A 23,851-nucleotide genomic window follows, 5' to 3' on the forward strand; every position below is an offset into this window, starting at 1 on the left:
TAAGGATTTTTTCCCTCAACTATACTCCATAAAACAAAAATTACTCTGACTTGTTTGTAAAACTACAACAAATTTGGTCTTTTACACTCCTGCTGTCTTGCAGCTTTAGTACAAAAGTCCATTCCAGACTAGGAGCCTGGTAGTTGTCTGCTACCTCATATCTCAAGTTTAAGTGCATCAACTGACCAGTGTAAATACATTTCAGGTACATAAAATTGCTTTTGTTATGCTATTATTCTATCTTATAAATGTCTATAACTCCATTAAAGATATAAGAAAAATGGCAACAGTACCACCTGAGCAAGCATTTTAAGTGCTGATATGTTACATTCACTATAAATTAACACATTATTTTCCAGTGATTACTTCAAAATAGTAATCCTCTTTTCCTGTTCCTCATTTAGCATCTTGGAGAAAAACACCAATCGCCTAAATGCCATGGATTTTTAAAAATAACTATACAAAATTTCTGAAAGAAGAAAAGGTTTCACTTCCGTTTCTGGTAGCAAAATGTGTGTCATCACATACCTATTCCAGAACCCTGCATCACAGAAGTGAATGTGGAAGACACATGCTATCATCTCTGCTGCAAGGCAGCACTTCTTGAATAAACACTTGAGAGCAGTAGACAAAACAGCACTGTAGGACCACTTATATTTAACATAAATAGATATATATATATATGTATAAGTTAATTCCCATACTAAATATTGAAGTAGATCGTAGAAGGCATTGTCATGAATATTCTTATGGGAAAAAGTTCTTTTCTTCTGTTATATGAAATATAAAAAAGAAACCCCAGGTTTTAAAAAACATTAAATTTGAATAATTTTTCAGTTTTGTTTAAGGAGGGTTTGGTTTTTTTGGTCTTCTTGTGCTTTTTTGTCTTATATGTATTGTACTGTTACCAGTATGAATTCCTTTTGGTAATATTTAACTTTATGCAAATCTCAGTACATTCAGTTTCATTTCTTAGTTATTATGATTTCTTTTATTCAGACTATCAGTTAAGATTAGTTATTCGAGTTTTTCCATTACTTCTGGGATCTATTTTTTTTAAAATAGTAAATCTATTGGCATAAAAGGGCATTTGTCTTCTACTTTAAATCTCATTTACACATATTTGTTCTTCCCACACTTTTCCTTCTCTTTCCCTCCTATACCGATGATTACCACTTTCATTTCAAAGGAAAAACAGGGTGGAGGAAAAGAACAGTTCTTAAAAGTTAGGTTGGAAATTAGCTAGCAGCTATTTTCACAGAAATTTTTCCCAAAGCATTATAAGCACTCCTTTTCTAACTAACAGAAAAAAGGAATTGTTTCATAAGATAGGCTTATGGAAACCAAACAGACAAAAATTCAATAATGTGCTATGTAAATATCATGGTAAAAGAAATATCCACATAATTTTTCTTTCACAAAAGGATCAATTGTATAAAAGCCTGACAACAAATCAGGGAAATACAATGCTTGTTCATTGAGGATAGAACAAGGATCAATGGGTTATATTACTGATATGTTTGATATTTAGGATACCCCACATAATACTGAAGTTAAACTGCTGGAGTTTTCATCAATGGACCTCTCCTCCCCTCTCTTCTCTTCTTCTCCCCTCCACTCTTTCCCCCTCACATCTCCTTATTTCCTTTCCTCTCCCCTCTCCAAAGTAGAATAATCCTGTTTTCATGAAAGGAGGAGGGTACAAAAAGGTTTTTGCAGACCATTCTTTTTAAATTAAAAAAGTTTTAGTTTGAAGTTCATCTATTTTCCATCTCTTTTTTTTATTTTTTGACTTACAGAAGAACCACATATTTAATTCTGTGGCTTTAGGAAATCATCCCCAGTTTGCTGAAGCAGTATAAACAAGCCATACTCCTTCAGAAGCCCATTACATGCATTTTCCCATCCATGCATGGTATTGGAGCTAATCAGGGAAACCCCATGGGACACTCATGGGAAAATGGTATGGCCACAGGAAAAGCTCCCAGTTCTCACAGGGAAAGAAAGATTCTCCTGAAAAAAACATCAGTGCATTTCAGAAGGGGCAGCTAGTGAGGGCTTTTCATGTGTGGGGTCTGGGGTGACCTCATTACCTCCTCTGCCCTGCTGCCACCCTCAGCCCCAGCTTCCCAGCTGCTCTGGGGGAGCTACCCCATGCAGCACCCTGACACCCTTTCTCATCCATTATCTCAGAAAGCTTGCATTGTTACTGAAATAAGGGCACAAATATCTGGAATTTGGGTGAATTCTTGCAGTTCCCCAGTTCCCATTTGCAAATTCTCTTGGTTTTGTGGTTTTCTTTTTTTTCTTTTTTCTTTTTTTTTTATTTTTTAAACCTGATATAATTTCTTTTGATAAAACTTTAAATGAAAGTAGAAAATGTTTGGTATTTTCACAGAAAGGCAGTAGTGGCTGGAGAAAGTGAGGAAAGCCATAGCATTTTCATCACTGTTCACTGCTGAGTAGGTAAACGCGGATCTGTCACAGCGTGGCTGCCCCACGAATAAAGACATTCTCACTTCCCTCTCAGCTCCACCCAGCTACCTTTTATATTGCTTTTCTCAGTGCAAAGCCCCACTAGCCATTGTTACCTGTAATCTATGCCCCACCCAAAGATAGTGACAGACCACCAGGAGAGAGTATTACACCTGCAACAAATAGGGCATGGCTTCCAAAAGCCCCAAAGAAGTTACATCTGCTACATTAAATGTTTTACCATAACCAAAAGAAAGTATGAATGTCAATGGAGAAATCATTCTGCTCAAAATTAATATCGTAAATATTTTCTTCTGATGCCACCAACCACATTTGCAGGTTTAACAGTAATTACTGCACATTCATTAAAAGAGTAGGTTGAAACTTTTGCTAGAGTCTGTTGTTTGTTTGGGGAAAGTTATGCCAAGCCAAGAAATGAGTGGTCATGCAAGAGCGAGTGGAAGAATGATGGTAGGGTAGGGAATTGCCACAGGGAAATCTCACCCTTGTGTCTTCCACACCTGTCAGATCTAACATCTTCAGAAACTTCCTAGCCAAAAATCCACCCTATGCAGCAACAGATTGACTGAGTGGATGGATGCCACCAGCTGTTTTCAAATGATCATGCTGTAGACACCACAAAGAGGTTTATGAAAGAAGCTCAAAAGTAGCCCTGCAAGTCTGTTGCATGCAAAGGACACAACAAGAAGTCATGTAGATTTGCATTGAAGCATAGCTTATAATTGTATTATGCTGTCCTGGTTTAGGGATGGTATTCCTCAATTTAGTGCTCCCACTAAAACCACATGCTGCTACCCCCACCCCTAAAATTGGAAGTGCAAAAGGCAAAGATCATGGGTTGAGATAAGAAAAATTTGCTGGAAGCCATAATGAGATAAGAAAACAAGCCCTAAATGGCAGCAATACCAACGACAGAGTGTATAAAATAAGAAATTATTCATGCAGAAAAACACCAGATTATAACAGACAATATAACAGACAATACTGGATGTCTCCCTCCACCTGACTGAACACATCCTCCCTGTAAAATAGTCTCTTTCCCCTGCTCCCAGCAATCATGTGAGGTGGTATAGAATAACCTTGTCCTGTGTCCTGGCCTCCTTCTGGCTACTACAAAAATTAACCCTGACTGGAACCAGGACATCTGTCTGAAGATCCCACCTATATACAATTCTAAGCTTTCTATTGTAAATGGACCCCTTAACACTACCAGTTTTGGCACCACAGCAATTCTGTGGGAAAGTCACCACATAAACTCACTTAAAATAATCATATTGAGACATAATAAGAGACTTGAAATGTTTTTCTGAAGAAGAGACATCAGGCAATTTGAGATGAAACTCGATGCTCTGTGTGCTTCCAGAGTTCACTGCAGCAGCATGAGATCAGTGCCAGCACAAGTGGGAGCAGACCAGCTGCTGCAGTGTGACATGCCAAGCAGGCTGGTACGCCCCACCCCACACAGCACAGGTTATTTACTTAAGGAGCACACCAAGCTGGGTCCTACCTATCACTGGGTACCCTCCTGCAAGTGGATGTATGTCCCCCTCCATCACTCTGCGTGCTGTTTTCACATCCTCCAGTTCATAGTAAGTCAAAAGAAAATATTGCCTTCATGTTCCATGCTCTGGTGCTGCTTAGGCAGATACTACAGGTTTAGAAGTCTTCATTAATTTCTGAATGTTTTAATTAAATACTAAAGAGGAAAAAACCCAGTCACCATCGGTTCTGGTACAAGAGGTCAAATCAAGTATCAAATGGACAAACTACAAGGTGTGTAACTGTGTGGGCAGAACAGAATGAGATACAGAATCTTTGACCTCTGCATTTCTGGTTAAAATCTACACACAGCTTTATAGTCAGTTAGTTATAAAAAGTATCTTGCCATTTGACTCATTTCTTTATGCCAAACTTCTGAAGGAAATTTATTCGTAGTTATATTTGAATCACTGTCTATATGCCTTGACACTTCAAATCAAAACACTAGAGGAATCTAATGATTTTAATTTTAATTATTTAAAAAAAGAATTAAAATTAAGTCCTACCTGGTCTTCTGCATAATTTTACCACTAGGAATTCTCTTGGGAGTTGTTTCTAAGTCACAGTCTTCTGATGAAGTTTCTAGCCTGAAAAGTCATCTTCTTGCTCCAACAAACCTATATCTTTTTGTTCATTCTGTTAACATTCTCCATCCAACCTTGATTTGCTGTTCCTCAGGCTTTGTACTGTTTGCTTTCCCACTGGGGGTGTACATTTTTTAAAAAGCAAAAATACACCAGTAGCCAACAGTCATAATATCCACAATACAACACAGAAGGTACATATATCACTTCTGTAGACATGAATAGCCTTAAATTGATTTGCTCTTTTGTCCACAACAGAACAGCTGTGTAGTTCAGTGCAATCTGAAATCCATCTAAACTTGTATGCAGAGCCAATTTTACAGGGCAGTCATCCAACAAGAAAATGTGAGGTCTCCATACACTAATTTCACTTTTTCTCCCAGACATAATGTTATCTCTGAGCCCATCTCTATATTTAGATATTTGCATCCAGGATGTCACAGGTGTGTCATCCTCAGCACCAGTCACAGTTTCTTTAAATCCAGTTCATATACACAAAAAGGTTTCAGATACAACATCAGCTAAAGTAGAACAGAAAACTTATTAAGTATGAGATAGAAAGCTCTTTTTTATACCAATTATTACCATACTACACACTCAAAGTTAGGAAAATCAAGACAAAGGGAGAAAAAGGACTTGCTTGTTGCAGTGTGTGGACAATCCCTGTGAATTACAATGAAGTGGCAAAGCTGGCTTGTTTACTAAAAGCATTTTGTGCTGTAACTTTCATCCCACACATCAAAATCCTTTCTCCTACAGTTCTTATATTCTTACTAGTGCCACAGGCACCACACTTGGAGACACAGTGATCACATACAAAAAGCCTGAAAAAAGTGGAAAACAATATGTAAGTAACAGAAAGGTACAGAATTAAAACACTTGAATATTTAAATCTACTTGGAGATTTGGAAGACAGAAATGCAATACAAACAACTTCAAGATGTCCAAGTTTTGTTTGTTAAGTGTGTTTTTAATTGTAGAGTCATACTTCACAGAAAAGTGGGGGAAAAAAATGTAGGTAGCTCCAAAACATTTAGCAAACATCCACGCCATATCTCAGAACAGCTTATAGCAAATATAAAGCCAATAGTAAAGCACAGTAGCAGCAGCCATGAGGAGAGTGTGATAGTAGAGCATCATTAGCACCTTTTTTGGGCATGCAATACTGGGAATTCATCAGAAATCATTTTCAGATAGACTGTACGGTGTTTTACTGTAGAAAGCGACAACAAAACAAACATCTTCCCTTAGAAGCATCTCTGCTACTCTTTTGTTAATCTGATAATATTTCTTCTCAAGTCAAATCTAGTCATCAGTTAAACTCTGGACTATACATGAAGGGCAGACCTGGTTGTCTCCCAAAAGCATTAGTCATAAATCTCCAAGTTACCCAACCAAAAGCCTGTCTTCTGCTGAAGTCATCCTTGGGTGTCTGTATTTAGCATGGCTCCAGAAACAAAACCAAAGGCATGGGTTTAATGAGTTGAATGAAGGACAAATACTCACCTAAGAGAGTTCTACTTCATATGTCCTGCATAGCAGACACCAAACTCAAGTGACACGGGTGCTCCCTTTTTTTGAGAAGTGATAGCATTGATGTCCAGTACCAGTTGGTGTTACGCAGATTTTTTGAATTTTCTGAGTAAAGCAAAGACCTTCCGGGAAGGCTGACCTCCAACACCATTAGCTGTGAAGTTGTGCTGCTAACCACCAAAGCTGGGCTGTGCTTATATAGTTCTTCCAGAATAAATAGAATAAACTCATTAAAACTAATACTAGCTGTTTCCACTCATTCTGCAACACTCAAAACCTCTTCACACAGCCTAAAGTACAAAGTTCCTGCTTTTCTCACTTCAGTCCTGACACTGCCTTTCTCCAAAAAGAAAAAGGGAAACATTGCTCTGAAATGAACAGCTGAAAACTGTAACAGATGAGGACAGCACAGCAGGATTAGATAAATGCTTAAAAAGCAGAAATATTTTAGTCTTTTTTTGTAAATATTCCTAGTGCTAGATAAAAAGTTAAAAGGCATTGTTTGCAGGGGGTTTCTGAATTTTTGAATATTGCTTTTGAACTTACATATCATTTAAGCATATTTATCCTTTTAGAGCTGAATGCTACCATATAAAACAGAAGAAATAAGTTCTTGTGAGTTCTCCTTCTCAGCAGCCTTTTTTTTCCACTACACTAGAAGCAAAAGCAACACAGGGGCTGGAAGTGTAGATGCACTCCTCACATGTTTTTTGTCAGCATGGGGAGAAAACTAACCCTTTCTCAATACTGTGCTATCTATTGCTTCTGTAACTCACAGCAGCAGTGTGAAGATTTCTCAGACTTAGCAGCACTTTAGAGAAAGGAAAAGGCTAAGTTTTATTATTATTAGCTTAATTTCTACTCTTTTACTGCACACAAACACTTACTACTGGGCCCTAGGGAAGCATTTACGACAGCAGTCTCATTTCTTGCTCCTAATACTGGCTTTAATTAAATGTTGTTTTTTCCCTACTTAGTCAAGTGGCATAGGACACAGGAATTATTTGAAAGGACTTGGGAGTGGACTCAAAGACGCGTACAGTGGAATTAATCATATCTGTGCAAAAAGAATGGCTAATTTTCTGTCAACTTATTTTTAACTAGTCCCTTTCCAAAGTGCTGTGACTTGCTCCTGCAATGTGTCAGCCCAGCCAAGATGTCCATCAAGTAAAGAAAGCGTGATTGCTGCACTACTCCTATGCTTGGAAAGAAAAGTAGTATCAGATGTTTGTGACACAGTCAATGTCTTGAAACCAGAATGCAGAGACTCTTAATTTCTCAGCTTTATTAAGCTTTTATCATACCTGAAACATTTGTCTGGAATTGGTCAACCCAATATAGGGAAACCAAGACAATTCACTGCTGCAAGAACAGACTTGGTTTAAAAGCTGCCTCCCTTCTCAAATTTTTAATCTGTCTTCAATGAAGAAAAAGAAATTGAATTCTTTTCTCTTCTTTAAAAATGAGTTAATAAACAAATCCCTAATTGTATGCTTCTAGACATTTGTCTGTAAAGAACCAAAGCTAATGCTTATATGTACTGGGGATATCTTTTATGTAGCCAAACCTAATGGGAAAGGAGCAGCACATAGCAGTGGAAAAAACTCCTTTCCTGAAACAATGTGGAAAAAAAGTTGATAATCTCTTTCCACCAAAAAAAACACCAACCAAAACTAAACCACAAAAACACACCAAAACAACAAAAAACCCGCCATAGAATTCCTTTCAGAAGAAACAGCATGGATTCCAGGTACCTGAATTTCTGATAATTTATGACATCACTTTATTCCAATGATTACTTAATTAAAGTACATTGAGAGAAATGGCTATACATTCCAGGAATATCCTTTTTATTTTTCTTCTTAATTTATACTCACAGCCATCATACTAATCCTAACTTAACAGCAATGGATATAAAGAAGAAATTTGAATTTCAAGTCTAGTATGCTAGGAGCCAGGAGACTAATTTAAGCTTAGTAAACAACAGAAAAAACAAGCCACAGGCAGCTTGGCCAACAGTTCTTTTGATCCATAGAGGTGCACAGACAACATGTAATTATTGGAAAAACACATCTAATCAAATCATGCTCTAACTCCTGGCAACACAATATTCAGTCTTTTGCCTTTTTACTAACTTTAGCGGGTTGCTTCCAGCAGCTGCCTCTACCCATCAATTATCACCATGCCTTCTGAATTCTGTGCTGCTGCTTTTGTCACTGAAATAAAGTTGCCATTTGAAATGGGTTTTCTCACTGGTTATTTTGTGGGACAGATACTCCTGTGACAGTAGCTGCAACAAAGGATTTTGGTGTTTGAGAGCCCGTGGACTGCTGGATGTGCATGACAGAGCTGAGCAGTCAGGACTCAGCCGTGCATTGCTGGGTCGCTGGCAAATTCCTAGGGCAGCTGGGTTGCAGTTACAGGGCTGGAAAGCATCTCCAGAAGTCATCTAGACCAACCCCAGTCCACATCTTCACAGCTGTTCTACCAACTTGTCTTGAAGTCCTGCAGCAAGAGGGATTCTACAAGTGCCTAACACTATGGAATTTTGAGGTTCTATGAGCAATAGAATTTATTTACAAATCATCTTCTCTCAACAAAAAATCTGCTTCACTCATTCTTCTGTTATGCATAACATAACATTTCCCTTCCTGCATAAGGAAAATTAGACTGAAAATTTTGTTTTAAGGATCTTCTTCATTCTATTGAAGAACTTTTCATTTGAAAGCTATGGGGTCTAAACATTCCAAATTTAGGAACAAATACAGAAATTTTATGCTAACTCAAACAGAACCAATAGACCTGCAGGCATTGCCATTACAGTACAGGTTATTGCACATTTAGATGTCATTCTCTCTATTTCAAGTATTCCAAAATACTAACTGCATAAACTGAGAGCAGGGGTAAAAGAAATGTCTCTGTCATAACAGTGGTGTGTGAATATTTATTTGCAAGCGTGATGGGGACACCTTTATGTTCCATCTGCCTCATTATTTCTAATGTTTTGATATTGTAGAACCTGTCAAAAGAGAAAATTTGTACCCACATCTGAAATCCCTAATAGTCTAAAACAACAAAAAACCTTTTGGAATCACTGTGTTCACAATTATATGACTTCAATTAAAATAAAGCAGAAAAAATTGAAATGTTAGAAATTAATAAAATTTAGAATAACTTAAAAGTAGATTTTTTTTGTAATGCCAGCAAAGATTTTTTTTACTAGATGAATTTATAAAAGCTGTCAAAAGCTTGATGGAGTATTGGGTTTTGTTGTTCTTCTCTAAGTATTTTGCTGTTTTATTCTGTAAATTATTGCCAATTAATTTACAATAAAAACATATATTTAGATGAACTTCAAGAGTTATGAGTCATTATTGCTGTCCAGAACACATTTCCATTTTCTAATCCTTGGTTTCAATCAAAATTTCTAATCACAAATATGTACCTAAGTCAGTTAATGAATAATTAAATAATGGAGGGGGTGGTACAATATTTTTTAATGTAAAATACATTCAGAATCCATAGATAAAGCTAGCTAATTGTTAAAGGTCATGAGAATGAAGATGATCAGAGTATATTAGATTAGAGACCACAGCACTGAAATTCTCAGAGTAAAATTACATTTGGTCTCTGAAACAGGCAGGTGTTAATAAATACACAAAAATTAACTAATAAAAGCCAGTAGCAGCTGTCAAATCTGCAGCACTTCTTTGTTAATTTTTAAAATTTGTTCTACCTCGCTGGAGGAAAAATGAAGAGCAAGTTATATTTTACTGTGTGCTTCTGAAGGCAAGGAGTAACAGGAAAATGAACTACAGGATAATGCATGTGGAGATGCAGAATGACAGGTACATGAATTGCTGTTTTTGTTCCATTTTTCCTTTTGTTTTATTAACAACAACAATAACTGAAGAAAGCCTGATTTTGGCAACGTGAATAAATCAGAGGTCTCATGTAAACTATAATAAGTTTTTTTCTTGATTAGTTTCTCCTCCAAGGGCACTTTAGCATTGTCTACTAAATCTAGAGCAAGAAATTAAATGCAACTTGATTGAGGCTGTTTAAGGACCTGTCATCACAGACTGGTGTCTGAGATCTTTAAAGCCAGGGACATCTGCTCCAGTAAAGTGCTGGTGTAGCAGAGTATAACCCACATATTACACAGTGGTTTAATGGTGCTTAATAAAACTGCCATGTTTTAATCCTGTTTTAATGGTGTTACGTGTTGAAGGACATTCAACAGTACATTTGTCTTCCACTTGACTTTCACAAGTTGGACCATCCTCACTGGTCAGTGAGGGAGGATTTTTTGCTTTTCACAAGTGAATGTGCATAAACTGTATATATTATAGCAACAGTTAAAAAGGTAACTTGTCTTCAAATACCTAAATTTCAGTTCAGTCGTAAAACACACCTGCAGACACTGCCTGCACACCACACTGATAGATTGGGCACTGTTTTTTCCAACCACATTAGGTACCTTCAAAGAAAAAATGAGGACTACAATAGTGCAGTTGGAAAACATGTTTTTCATCCAAGAAAAACCTGAATTTGCTGTGATATAATGAGAAGTTTTTCAGTTATTTATTTTTCTCTGTGAAATTACAAAAGATTTATCTAAGACCTGAGTAAGGCACAGAACAGAAAGAGGAGATATACTGTGAAAACACAGCTATATATCTTACAGGTGATGTTTTGGAGGAAAAGTTTTAGAAAAGCAAAAGAAAACACTGCATGAAATCCAGTCCTGCTTGAATCTCTGAATATTATAATACAACTTGTGTCCTGGAAGAGCATACCTTACCTGAATGCATGGTCAGATGGTGTGGTGCTCAGTGCATATCCTTAGAAATGGATAATATTGAAGAAGATCTCTGGAAAGTTCTTCTGTCCCTGTCCCTTTCAGATTTTTAGTGATAATTCAGAAATAGGTAGATCTGTACTTACAATTATTTACCCACAATAGTTTCTTGATTACATTTAAGACTACCTGGTTGCATCAAAGTGCATGCCTGGGGCAAGCTTTATTACATCTTTCCCTTACAAAAAGGGACAAAGTTTGAGGAAATGTGTGTTAGATTTAAGAACTGTGTTAGTGATTTTTCTTATCCAGAGCTTTTGTAAACTTGATAAACACAGCCTTCAGTTAGGGGTGGCACAAAGATATTTCTTACCAAAGCAGAGATGGAAAGACCATGATTTTATAGGTCTCCACCTCCTGCACATACTGCTTGAAAGATAAAATGCCTCTGTATTTGTCTGTAGACACCATGAAGAAACAACTATTGAGAAAGATAAAAGTGAAAACCATATCTTTCTGTTGCAGATGTTTAAATGGATTCCAAGAAGTCCTCATTTTACGATGAGGTCTTCATTAGCACACATAGAAGAAAACCTACATTTACACTAAGATAGTTCTTAATGATTTAGACTAGCCCTCAACTCCTTCCATCGTTGTTTAAGGGTGTACAAATAATAGAGAAGTGTATCACACAAGCTCCACAAATAATAGAGAGGTGTAGCACATCCACAGTCTTTTTTGCCTAAGTGACACTTGAAAGGCTTTCCACCCATTGTACTATCTCAGGTCAAATGTCTATAGCCATCCTAAGCATGTCCAGTAATCCCAGCTGCTGTAATCCTTTATTGCTGCTCTAGCCCAAAGTACCACCTCTATCAACAAAAACAGAACCAAACTTAACAATATACCCATTCACTGGATGGTAAATAATCTATGAGGTGAAGCAAGAAACTATACCTGTTTTGAGGGGAATGCTACTGCTATGGGAAAGGACTCATTACTCTATTGAACTTTGACAAGTAGTTGGCATCTATTGCTTGCTTATAATTCCTGGCTTAAATGTCCCCTCTGAAGTGAAATGCAGCTACAGCACACTGTAATGTGGGTTTGTTTGTTTTTTTAATATGTTCAATCAGCCAAGGAGTTTTCTAGTCTAAAATATTTTGTCAGTTACTCAGCTATTGGTTTTCAACTTCATCAGTGTTAACTTCTTGCTGCAGTCCAGTTACATAAATTACTAATTGATCTGCTAGATGATAGTCACTAAAGAACTTTCCCATTACTACTGGGAAGGGATTGAGGCAACAAAAGGCACCCACCTATGTAGGTATTGTCAGCAGCAGAGCTTCATCTAGCACTTTATTCCTCTACTGACATTAGACTCTTCAAATTTCTTTATTGCACCTGAAAGACCTTATTTTCATTTAAAAACTTACTATCATGCCTCGTGATAAGAATAAAAAATACTAATACTTACAATTTAATCTCAACTTTTAGGGTGTTCCCCTTGCATTCACTTTTAATATTGCTAGCTCACGTATTTTTTTGGTGTGAGGATATGCCCTCAAACAAGTTGTTTGTTAGACTTCACCAACTTCACAGAAGAAATTATGGCCATCTGCTTGAAGTATTTGCCTCTAGAGCTCAAAACTTAAAAGGAGTTATAGCAAAATCATGGGGAAACTCAAGTGACATTGAAAATAAGTAATACAATACTGTGATGTACTGACCCTCAGCATATAAATGTCATATACCTTCCCATCATTTTTTATGAATTAGCTATATCTGGAAAACCTGCCAATGCTTAAATTTCCAAAGTTTTGTCAGCATATTCTGATGCTGAAATGAGACAGGAGAAATAAATCTGGATGACTTTTAATAATCCTTTGGTACTGAAATGGATATTACAGCACAGTAGATTTGTTGCTTCTTGTTAAAATATCTTGCCTCTCTATTAACAGCACTTGCTATGAAGATTTATTTTCTTGATGATGTCAGAGAAAAGGAGAATTTTCCTTTACTTTGTTTTACCAACAACAAACCCCATATTTACAAATGTACTGCTTTGTATATCCCTTAAAAACAATTACAATGAAATTATTCAAATTTAAAATTCATTCTGTTTTAAATTGTCCATTCCCATACATAAGTCTCATGCGGGCCATGACTATGCACTGTGTGAAATATCTCTTCTCTCAAAGCAAACAAGGAACCACTCAAGATGTCTTCACTCTATGCAGCACCCCAGCTGTAAGCCTTTATTCAATAAACACTACTAGGAATAAATCAGAAATAAGCAGAGCAGCAGCAAGGCAGACGTCAAATATTAACAAGGCTGCAAGGGAATCCCTGCCCCAGAATGAAGGATGGGACAGTGCAAGTCTCCATCTCCAAATATTTGTTAGGGTGGAGTGAGAAAGAGTGGTGCATTTCCATTTCAAGGATATTGATGGAGCCCAAGCAATGGTTATGAGAGAATAGAAGAACCAGAGCCACTATTCTTTTTTTTTTTTTTACTGCAGGTGTTACAAAAGGGGAAATATAACTGGTTGTAAAAAGGGTTGAAGGAGGAACAATGTCTCCACCCACCCAGTCACCCAAAAAAATAAGATAAAAGGAGCAGCAGGAGCTGAGATACAGGCTGAATTAGTGAGGTTGCCAAGTACTGAATATAACTTCTTCAGCCCTTTTATTCTTTCATCCATTGTAAAGGACAAAAGGGAGACCTTTGAGACATGGAGAAGAGTTATCTCATAGCTGCTCAGCACATGGCAAATCAAGCACTGAGTCAGCTTTGTGCAACCTTTCCACAGCCCTTCTTTTTCACTGCTGCCTTTCACCTGAAGTGGCCCGATGACCCTTAGCTGCAGTTTGCAACCAGTCCTGCAGAATACACAATGCATTTACATATTTCACAGTTTAAAGGAAACAGTATTGAATTTTAAAAGGTTTGGTTGGGGTTTCTTTTTTCCCTTCTGTTAATAGCTTTTCCCCTTCCAAAATGACTCTTTTAACATTACAATCTTTTTAGTAAAAATTACAGGATAGCTGGTTTTATGCTCTGGAAATTATTTTGGCATTAGTGTTTAATCCTTGGAAAAACTAGGCAATGTGATCTCACATTTTTTTGTTGTTGTTGTTTGTTTGGGGGTTTTTGTTTTGCTTTTTTGCGTTTTGTCTGGATGGAGAGGTGTAGTACAGCTCTAGAGTCTCCGTGCAAATCCATAACAGACAAGAATGCCTTTTAAAACATAAAAGCATTTAGTAGCATGAAAGTAGAAATACACCCTGAAAGTAAGTTTCTTTCAGCAGTTCTACAGGCTGTTTGTGACAGCCCAGCTGCAAGCCTTTTATTTTTCTCCTGAAGCCTTAAAAAAAATGAAATATAGATGAAGGTCACTTTTTATTACATCTCCCCTCATTGTGAATGGGTTTATTTCTTTCTGCTTTTACTGCTAAGAAACTGACAGTCTCAGCAACAGAGATAGTAAAACACTCATCTATCCCTTACTGTATATGATACACTGTAAGATTTTTAAATTATGGGAAAGAAAGTGAAGGGGGCTCTTGATTCATCAGAGGGTACATTTAGGAAGAGATACAAAAACACAACCTTCACTTATCCTCTAATATTTTCTTAAGGACTCACATGAAAGGAAAGCAACCAAGAGCTGAGATACGAGAGTGACTGCAAAGAAATGTTCCCTGCTGCAAAGAAATGTTCCCTGCCTGGGAAAAGGAACCTCCTACTTGTCTTTGCTCCACAGCCATCTACACCTCCCCAGAAAGCTTTGAATGCAAATCAGCTGCACCTGCACCTTCTACTATTAAGGTTAAAACCAACATCTCTCCATTCCAGAACAATAGGGGTGCATGCTTAATGTAGGCACTTTATTTTTTTTTTATTCTTTTTTACAAGAATTTTCCCAGTGAAGTTTCACTTCTTTTTTCATGTGCTCCTGGAGGTCTATTGTCCATTGCATAGGTATGCTCAGAAGGTATTTATGTTTGTGCCTCAGAGGGGTAACTTAGACCCTAATAAAAAGCTAGATCTTTTTTTAATACTCCTTTTTTGCTTTCCTTGGTGGCATCATGGAGAAATTTCTCCCTTACAGACATATAAATAGTATAAAAAACCTAACATAAACAAACCTTTTCACCTTTCTTTATGATTAAATCATGTTTTCTTCTCCCAAATACAGGAAAGAATCAATAAAAAATTCAAAACTTGTAACTAGAGTTATAACAAGGAAAGTACCCAAATGTAAATAAATCAAATAGAAAGAAAAAACAGATTCCTTCCTCTCTTCTGTTGATTATAAATGACACAGTTCGGGAAAGGGAAAGACAGTCCTGAATAATAGCAGCAGCAGCCAAGTCTTGGAGGGCTGAATACATATAATGTTTATATTTGTATGCACATGGCTGCAGTGCCCCAAATGCCTTGACAGGGCACATCTGATTGCAGTTGTTACAAAAGGCTAATAGTTTAACTGCATTTACATACTGAAAAAGATACTATAAATATTTAAAATAACAACAGAGTGTCTTTTCAACCTTTGAACTGCTTAATGCATCATCATGAAAATCTTTCGCATGACTGGCAGAGGTTTCTCCAGTGCTGAAAGTGGCTGAGTTTATATCTCTGCTGTTAAGAAATCCAGCTAAAATATACAGAATGGAAAGTGAGTACACAGAGCAGCATAGGAGATCTCCTGTTGTGGGTCTGCTAACAACATCAGATGCTGAAAAGTGCAGCAAGACTCTGAGGAAAAGAAAACCTAGAAGAGTTGAATTTAACAAAAAGTGACTGCAAGTATCTAATAAGTATGCTTTCTGTTTCCATAGTAACTTGCATCAAAGAAATGGAAAGCACTTTAAACATCAATCAATTTACCCTCAACAGTACCATGTGGAAGGCAAAATATATATTAGAAGAAGTAAAATTGCTTCCTGGTGATTGCTGGGCTGTATTTTAGAAGTCCTTTTTGCTATCACTGCACTAACTTCCTCATTAACATTCAGATTTTCAATCTGTCTTTTGCATGTTCTCTCACACAGATTGTTACCCAAGAGGATTGATCAGAGACGTTGAGATAAAGAGTGAAGATCTTGGGAAGTAATGAATTTAGCTATTACTGAACACTAGATCAATACAGCAACGTCTAAGCAATCTTATCTCCTGTAAGTCATCACTGCAAGAAAGCGTCTGCAATGGCAGATGCCAGAAAAACAGTGGCCTCTTTCATCAAGAATTTTGCCAAAGGACTTGTACAAAACCCATATTTTGGCTCTCTATACTAGGTAGGTACAGAATGCATGTAATTCCCAGTGGGTAGGAACCATGACCCAGTATGTGCCTGTAAATGATGGGTGGCTTTAAAATATTTAAAAAATTACTTTATAGTATCAGTATGTCTGGAGATAAAAGAGAAACCTAGCAGATCTTCTGTAAGTATGTGTGACATGTCTGTCCCCAACAGAAGAAAATAAGGTCAGCCTAGTTTGTCCTGCTCTTGAATTTTAGGAGTTGGGGAATCTAAAGCCTGAAAAAGTAATTTTTCTGCTCTGGAGCCCACACAGACTGAAATTGAAATGGTCATCTATTGGCAAAAAGTTGTGGTAAATCTTTATGCTTTCTTTTATTATTCAGATGGCTCGGCTGGCTGGAATGAAAGTGAAGATGACAGACAGGATCTTGGTCTCTGGAGAGAGAAGATCTCACTGTAAGACTGGATGTTGCACGATCTCCACCACTAAGGACAAGGTTAGAGTTGGCTATGGCCAATACATTACCTCCCTTTCACCATCTGGTTAGGTTTCTTTGGTAGACAGAAGGTTAGAGTTAGATCACGTGAGTCTAAAGAATAATGAGAAGCTTTTTCCTTGTGTTTTGAATGGCTCTAAGAGTTTGTGAGGAATACAAAGACGCTTTCATACAGTACTTCACATCCACTTTTCCAGAAGAAGGGGGTCCTCTAAGTCAAGCTGACAGCTAGTGTTAGCTTTTGGGATCTAGCAGTTTAAGCTATTGGCTGACTGGCATTTCAGAGTTCAAATGAAAGTACATGCCTCTGATGAGCAGTATTTTGATGGGTTTACTACTCACAATGGAACCCTGGGATAGAATGAATTTGACAGTAAGCGTTAGGGATTGTATTTTTAAATCTAAACAATAAAGAGTTCCTTTTTCCCCTGTGTGCTAAATGACTCTGATTGCAAGAAGGCAGGTGTGACCCTCAGTAGTCACTGTTTCAGACAAGATGGATTCCCTTGGCTAGAATGGAAAGGTAAATGTTAGGAACAGTGTCAGGATTTGCTAATCCAAAAAAGTTGTAGATCTTTAGAGAGGCAGAAGTTTTGTATCAACTCTATGCAGTATGAGATGATATTTTTTTTCATTGCTGGGGTAGCTGCCCCATATTTAATTACATTAAGATTTAGGACAAAGTAATATAAAATATAAAATACCCTCTTGGCTGAATGATAATGGGCCTGAGAGTAGGAAGAGGGAAGGTATTTCTTAAGTCCCATACCTTAAGTACATATTTTCTGAGGAGATGGAACCCTGGGCTATAATTAAGGTTAGAGTTAGGGCTACTGGTTGTATGTCAAAAGCAGAGATCCTGACTTAATGCTCAGTGCTGTATGTCCCATGGTGAGGAACTGCACTGCTGCTGTCATTTGTGGCTGATTATTAATGCTTCCTTTCACTGCTCAGGTAGCTCTGACAGCAATAATGAAGGCAAGAGCTGGTTAAAGATTCAAAACTCACAGGCTGAAGAAATTATCTCCTTGAACTCTGTGATCTAAAGGGGTTTTGTTGTGTTCTCCACAGAGCTGCTATACTAAACCGATCATTTTTCAGCAAGAGTTGCCAAACCAAGTTATGCCCAGTATGCTAAATCTCGTATTTAAGACTGAATGCATGGATTTAATTGTAAATTAGTTAAAAGTTTAAATAACAAGGCAGTTGTCAGAAATTGCTCTCAAAATAAGTAATGAAAGTCACCAGGCTTCTTTTTAGCTTTGAGATTTCTCTTAGCAAAGGAAAGTGTTTAGAGAAAAATGTTTCTCAAGTTATTGCTGTTGAGTACTGCTGGGTATTTGGGTTCCTTGCAACTTACTAGGTCTTGTTGAGGTAGAAGCTTCTTAGCTATGTATGCTTCAAGCCTTTGTTTTAATTTTGATTTAAGAAAAAACAGATAATTATGGTTTCAAGGTTTGTACCAGCTTTCAGCCTCTGCTCAATACTAAGGAAACAGAACAATTAATTCTCAAAGACTGAGAGTATGCTGTAACTTATGATTTAGGGAAATGCACTTAAGTTATGGTATTGTAATATTTAATACCTTTTTTTCAAAACTGATAAGATTCTCATGTTTATTTGCTTAATTTATATAACACATGAAAATACATTAGGAAGAAATTGAGTTTTTTGTGTATATATATCTTTTATATCAAAGCCACGTTACTATTATGAGTATGTTTATCTTTACAATTAAGGTTTTAGCATATTTGTCCTGAGGATGCCTGGAAACAAACATGAAGGAATAACCAAATGTTCTCAGAATCTACTAATCCTGTCTATGCCTTCATCACTAACCTCCTGCACAGAGCACACCCAACAAAGCACAAAGAAGGAAAAATAAAGGAAGCATTCTTTAACTACTTGCACATATTTTTCATATAAACTATTGCTCTGATCCATCTATAGCACCAAAGAAATGGCTTTGTTATCTACTTCCACTCATAAAAGAAACATTGTCTCAGAGTTTATCTGAATTTATGAGCCATAGATATCACAGCCTTTCAGAAGAGAAACCATTGATGTCACATGCAGTGATGACGTCGCAGAAAATATCTCTGCCTTCTGTTGTTGGGGAGATGTACATCCAGCTTCTCTCCTGAGTGATCTGCAGTGAAGATAAGTTTAGGAACTTATCCCCAAGTTGTTTTGGAGATGTTCAGTTCCAGAAAACCTTTTTTAACTGAGGTCTTGAATGTGATGTTTGTTTCATTTGGGTTTTTCTTAAACAGAAAAGTATGGGTCACTGGAAGACAAGACACAACCTGCTGAGATGAAACCAAATGTTCTGCAGACAAATATGTACACAGATATATATATATATATATATATTAAACAAACAGGATATCAGACCTTTTTTGTTATCTCCTGATCTTTTGTTGAGAACTGAACTATGGGCACACTAAGGCAAAAGAACCATCTGTCATAGTTGAGGCTCTGGTTTCAGAAACAAACATGAAAATAAAACCCTGCAGGGTTCATACCAGACTTGATCACATTTCTACAGGCTTCAGATGACTGATTTCAGCATTCTCTAAAAGCTGTACTATTGGTGAAATTGTACCACAGGCAATAAGGAAGATCTATGCTGCATTTGCAAGTGAAATGAATGGGCACAAAGCATGCTACACTTTTATCTTTGCAATTCATCATATTAAAACTAATCATGGCAGGTGTAATTATGTGAGCACCAAAAATAAATAAGTAAGCAAATAAATAAATAACTCTCAAATTTTCCTAAGTGTTCTGCTTTTCCTAAGCATAATAAATCTATGGGTAGGAGAGGAGCTTGAAATCGTCCTTACAGCTGAAGATATTTTGGGAAGAAAGTGCTAGATAGGAAAACTGTTAAGTTTCCCTATCAATGCTAAGTTATCTGTGTTAAGATTCTCTTATCGCAGAGAGAAAGGAAGAAACAACAGAAAAGGAAGGAAGGAAGGCAGGAAATACATGACTTTACTGTCAGCAGTTTCTCAGTGTGTAATAATTTTTGACAGAATAAGCCATACCTCTCTAGTGTATTCCAAATTCAATTTTGTTTTTTACAATTTGAGTCAACTGTATTCCAGCTGCAAACATTGTGACAATAGCAAGTTATTTCCCATACTGAGGCTGACTACTCCATGCTACATTAGTGAACAGAATAAAGTCTTCCAAACATCTCACTTAAATCCATATCTTCTTGGTACTGGCTTTTGCACTCTGTTCACACTGAGTACAAATTTAAACAGCATATCTTCCTGTAGTCATTGGAGGTCCTGAAATAGCCACTGCTATGAGGGATGGGCTCTCTTCCTTCAGAGAAAGGGAAACAGCATCTTCGAAGTGGAAACACAAATGTAAACATTTCTTTTGTTGTAAAAGGACAATTACTGTAACACCTACATCAAATGAAAAAAGTTATGCCTTTTAAAATTAATTTTCTTTCCTTATAACTATGATTAGAAGCTACAGATTTGAAAAAAATACCAGCAATCCTGCACTAGGAAAACTGGTTCAGGCAATGGAGAATTTTTTCTTTTAAATTGATTGTCTCTACATATGAAGAACTTCCTCAGAGTGGATACAAAAAAAAAATGTGGAAGAGTTTCTGCCACCAAGGAGTTTATAAACATGAATATTTCACTGCTGCTTTTCTTGTGCATAGTATTGTACAGGGAGCAAGCTCCTATTTTTTTCCCCCTATCTGTTGCTTTCCTGGCACACACTGAATTTTCACAATGAGTGAGAAGCCTGAAGCATGAAGTTACATGCTGCAAAGTGGCAGTGAGAAGAGCCATGTGTCATATTGTGTATCTTGATCACAGTCTTTCTAAAGTAAAAACATTCAGAAGATTCAAGGAGCTATTCTGGCAGGGGTGGCACTAAGCAAGTATCGTCCATGGTCTGTCAGATAAACACAATATTGTTGTGTCAGATCTTCATCAAGTCTTCTTCCACACATATATAGAAAATAATTTTAAACACTTCTCCCATCACAGTCAAAGTCACAAGAGATGTTTCCTGTGACTCTTTTTAGACCTTGGGTGTAGACTGAAATCCCTAAAATAGATCATATATTGTGATCCAAAGTTAGCTGAATGCAAAAGATCAGCATTTTGCTGCTTTCTTTTCCTTGTGAAATTCTCTGCACCAGAGCAAGATGCTGTAGAAAGAATTTATGATATTTGAAGGATATGTTTCTGAAAGATGTGATTCCCCTGAAAATATGGTACTACTGCATTTTGGAAGTAATATTAAAAGTAATAATAAGTAATATTAAAAGTAATAGTGTTTAGTATTAGCAAGAAGACATTCTATCTAAAAGATATCAGCACATCACTGCAGAGAAAGGGCTTTAGAATGTTTCGAATATTGGTAGCCATGTATCTGGACCCATAATTTTTCTGGTCTACAAATACAAACACCTTTAAAATAAAGATAAAATTTCTAGGATGATAGATATTATAGGCTCTAATGGCTGATCATAACTACAAAATATGCATGCATCCCAAAAACCACAGAACTCCATATGTTACCAGAAAATCCTAAGCTTCTCCAAACTTCAAAATATATATTAAGACAACTATTTAAAATACTAAATATCTTCAGGCTGAGATCTTCAAAGTTCAAGAATCTGTTAGATTTTTCATGCATAGCAGTTAACACCTACTACTGCAACCAGTAAGTAAAAAGCTTGAAAAACATATTTTTCAATCAAATATGTGTCTGGTATGCTATCATTACATTTCCTGATGCTGCCTACAAATCTGTTTGGTTTTCTTGAAATATATATTTCCACAGTTCTTTCACAAGAAAAATATGAGAATCAAATCTGACCTTTTTTTACGTCTTAAAGAAACGCAAGAATATTGCTCACCCTGTCAGAACTAAATTAATTACTGCAAAACTTCAAGCTGGATAGTAGTTTTCAAATGATGAATATTTACTGGTTGTCAATATATTTAGATGTTTTATGAAAGCAATAAGTTTCCCATGGAGATATAAATAATTACAGTGTTTTCAGTTCAGACTTGTATAAGTTACTTGATCCGAATGCTAAATTCATAAATCTAGTGATGATTCTTTGCTTTTGGATTTAACTTTTCGTTTCCTATTGCTCATCATGGTAGTGAGTGTTGCTCACTGGGAACTAAGTTGTGCCTGAATATCAGTAGATGAAGGAATGTAGGAGAGATGAATGTCTTACTTATGGTAACCACCCAGGTTTAGCATTAATCCATAGAATGCAAATTGCAGAGTTAAATATCATCTGTACTAATCATTATATCTGAGGTTGACTGAACTGAAATCAATCTGTGGTATGTTGTGACATATTAGTGTTCACTGTCAGCTTATTTCAGAAGAGAACTCTCACGACATGCTTCTGTCTCACACGAATAACCAGATAGTCTTGTCTATGTAACCCTCACTTTTTATTAATTTTGCTCATTCTCTACTGGTGGTATGACCTTACTAAATAAATACTGACTAAATTAGGACAAGTAAAGGCTGGATTTTTATGAACTTTCTTGATATCTTGTCCATGTGTTCACAGGATATTTTCTAGATTGTCAGCTGATTCAGTAACTGCATTATCTAACTGATCTTGTTGTTTAGGACCATGTTTAGAGATAGCCATACTGGAGTATGACACATGAGCCTCATGGTTATGCAAATAACACAAATAATATTTGTTTTGAAATTTGTAAAAGTAGAAATTGTTGGTGTTTGTTACACATTCACTTTTAAAGGCCCTAGACCAAAATTTCAAAATACAATCTATCTGCTCACTATTAACTTTCTGTAGGACTTGCTGCCCATTAAAATAACCTCTAGGTATATATTAGTTTGTCAGGCAATTGCGTGCTTCCAAATTACAAGCAAAGAAATTTTTGAGCACTGCAAACTTTTATACAAAAAAACAACCACATGTAATTGCATTCTATTTTTGAGTACTTTAAATAAGTTCTCCCAAATGTCACCATTTGTTTTAGCCAGTTACTGGCTAAAATACTAATACTAATAATGCATAATTAATGAATAATACTAATAATGAATATTAGGCAGCCTCCAGTGTGCATCAGATATGTTAGAAAAATGCAAGACTGGACACATTCCAATGATTTAATTATGTATACAGACAATAACACAATAGCAGACAGAGGAAGAAATTAATGTCTTTTATGTCTCTCTTATTTCTTTTTTAAAATTTTTATATACTAGTACACACTAGAAGAATCCAATGTCTTTCTTCATATATCCCTCCTTACTTGCTGATGCTAAAATATATGGTGACATTCAAAAGGCAATAAATGTCTGCCCTGCCTTGCCCAATGCTGCTCTCAGGTCTCCCTGGGAAGAGAGAATGCACTTTGATAGGGCTTCTGGTGGCTCCCTGAGGAGAGAAGGAAACCCTAGGTGACTGCAGCCAGCCAATACATCCTGCAGTCTGGCGCCCTTACACTCTCCCCCAGCTGCAGCTGCTTTACATTTCCCCCTTTTAGCCCACTAAAGCTCTCAAAAGGCAACTGGTTGAGAAGCCCGAAAGCTCTAGAATGCTGTTTTTTCTTGTCAGGGGAACAGGTTTCCTGTGGAGCTGAGTGCCTTTCTTTGAAGGCTCTCTCTCTAAACTGACATACAGGAGGAGGCTGTCCCTAGACACTATCTTTTACTCTTTTTATCCTCATCCTCTCAATTTTATTTTACTAGGGATGATTACCACAGTAAAATGCGTAAAATATGAAACGTTCCCGTACAGTAGTATTGAATAAAAATCCCAAAAGCGTCTGCTATTGCATAAGCAACCTCTCCAGAAAAAAACAATCAAGCATACAGAAACTTGTGTAATATCAGCTCAAGATAAACCTAATCACAGCTGAGCTAGTACTCCTCTACTGTATAAAATCAGGCAGATAAATGAGTTCATCGGGACACCACAAGCTCTTTTCCTACCTGGCACTGGCTGGTGAATGAGCATGACCTGGCATGGACAAGGGCCACTAAGAAACCTTGTCAAAAAGAAGATTCCTGAAAAACATGAACCAAAGTTTCAGGCTCCTCAGAGGATCTCCACCTCTTTTCAGGCCCTGTCTTCTATGAATGGTGTCA

The sequence above is a fragment of the Parus major genome, chromosome 3 (genome assembly GCF_001522545.3).
Source record: "Parus major isolate Abel chromosome 3, Parus_major1.1, whole genome shotgun sequence".
In the NCBI taxonomy this organism is placed as follows: domain Eukaryota; kingdom Metazoa; phylum Chordata; class Aves; order Passeriformes; family Paridae; genus Parus; species Parus major.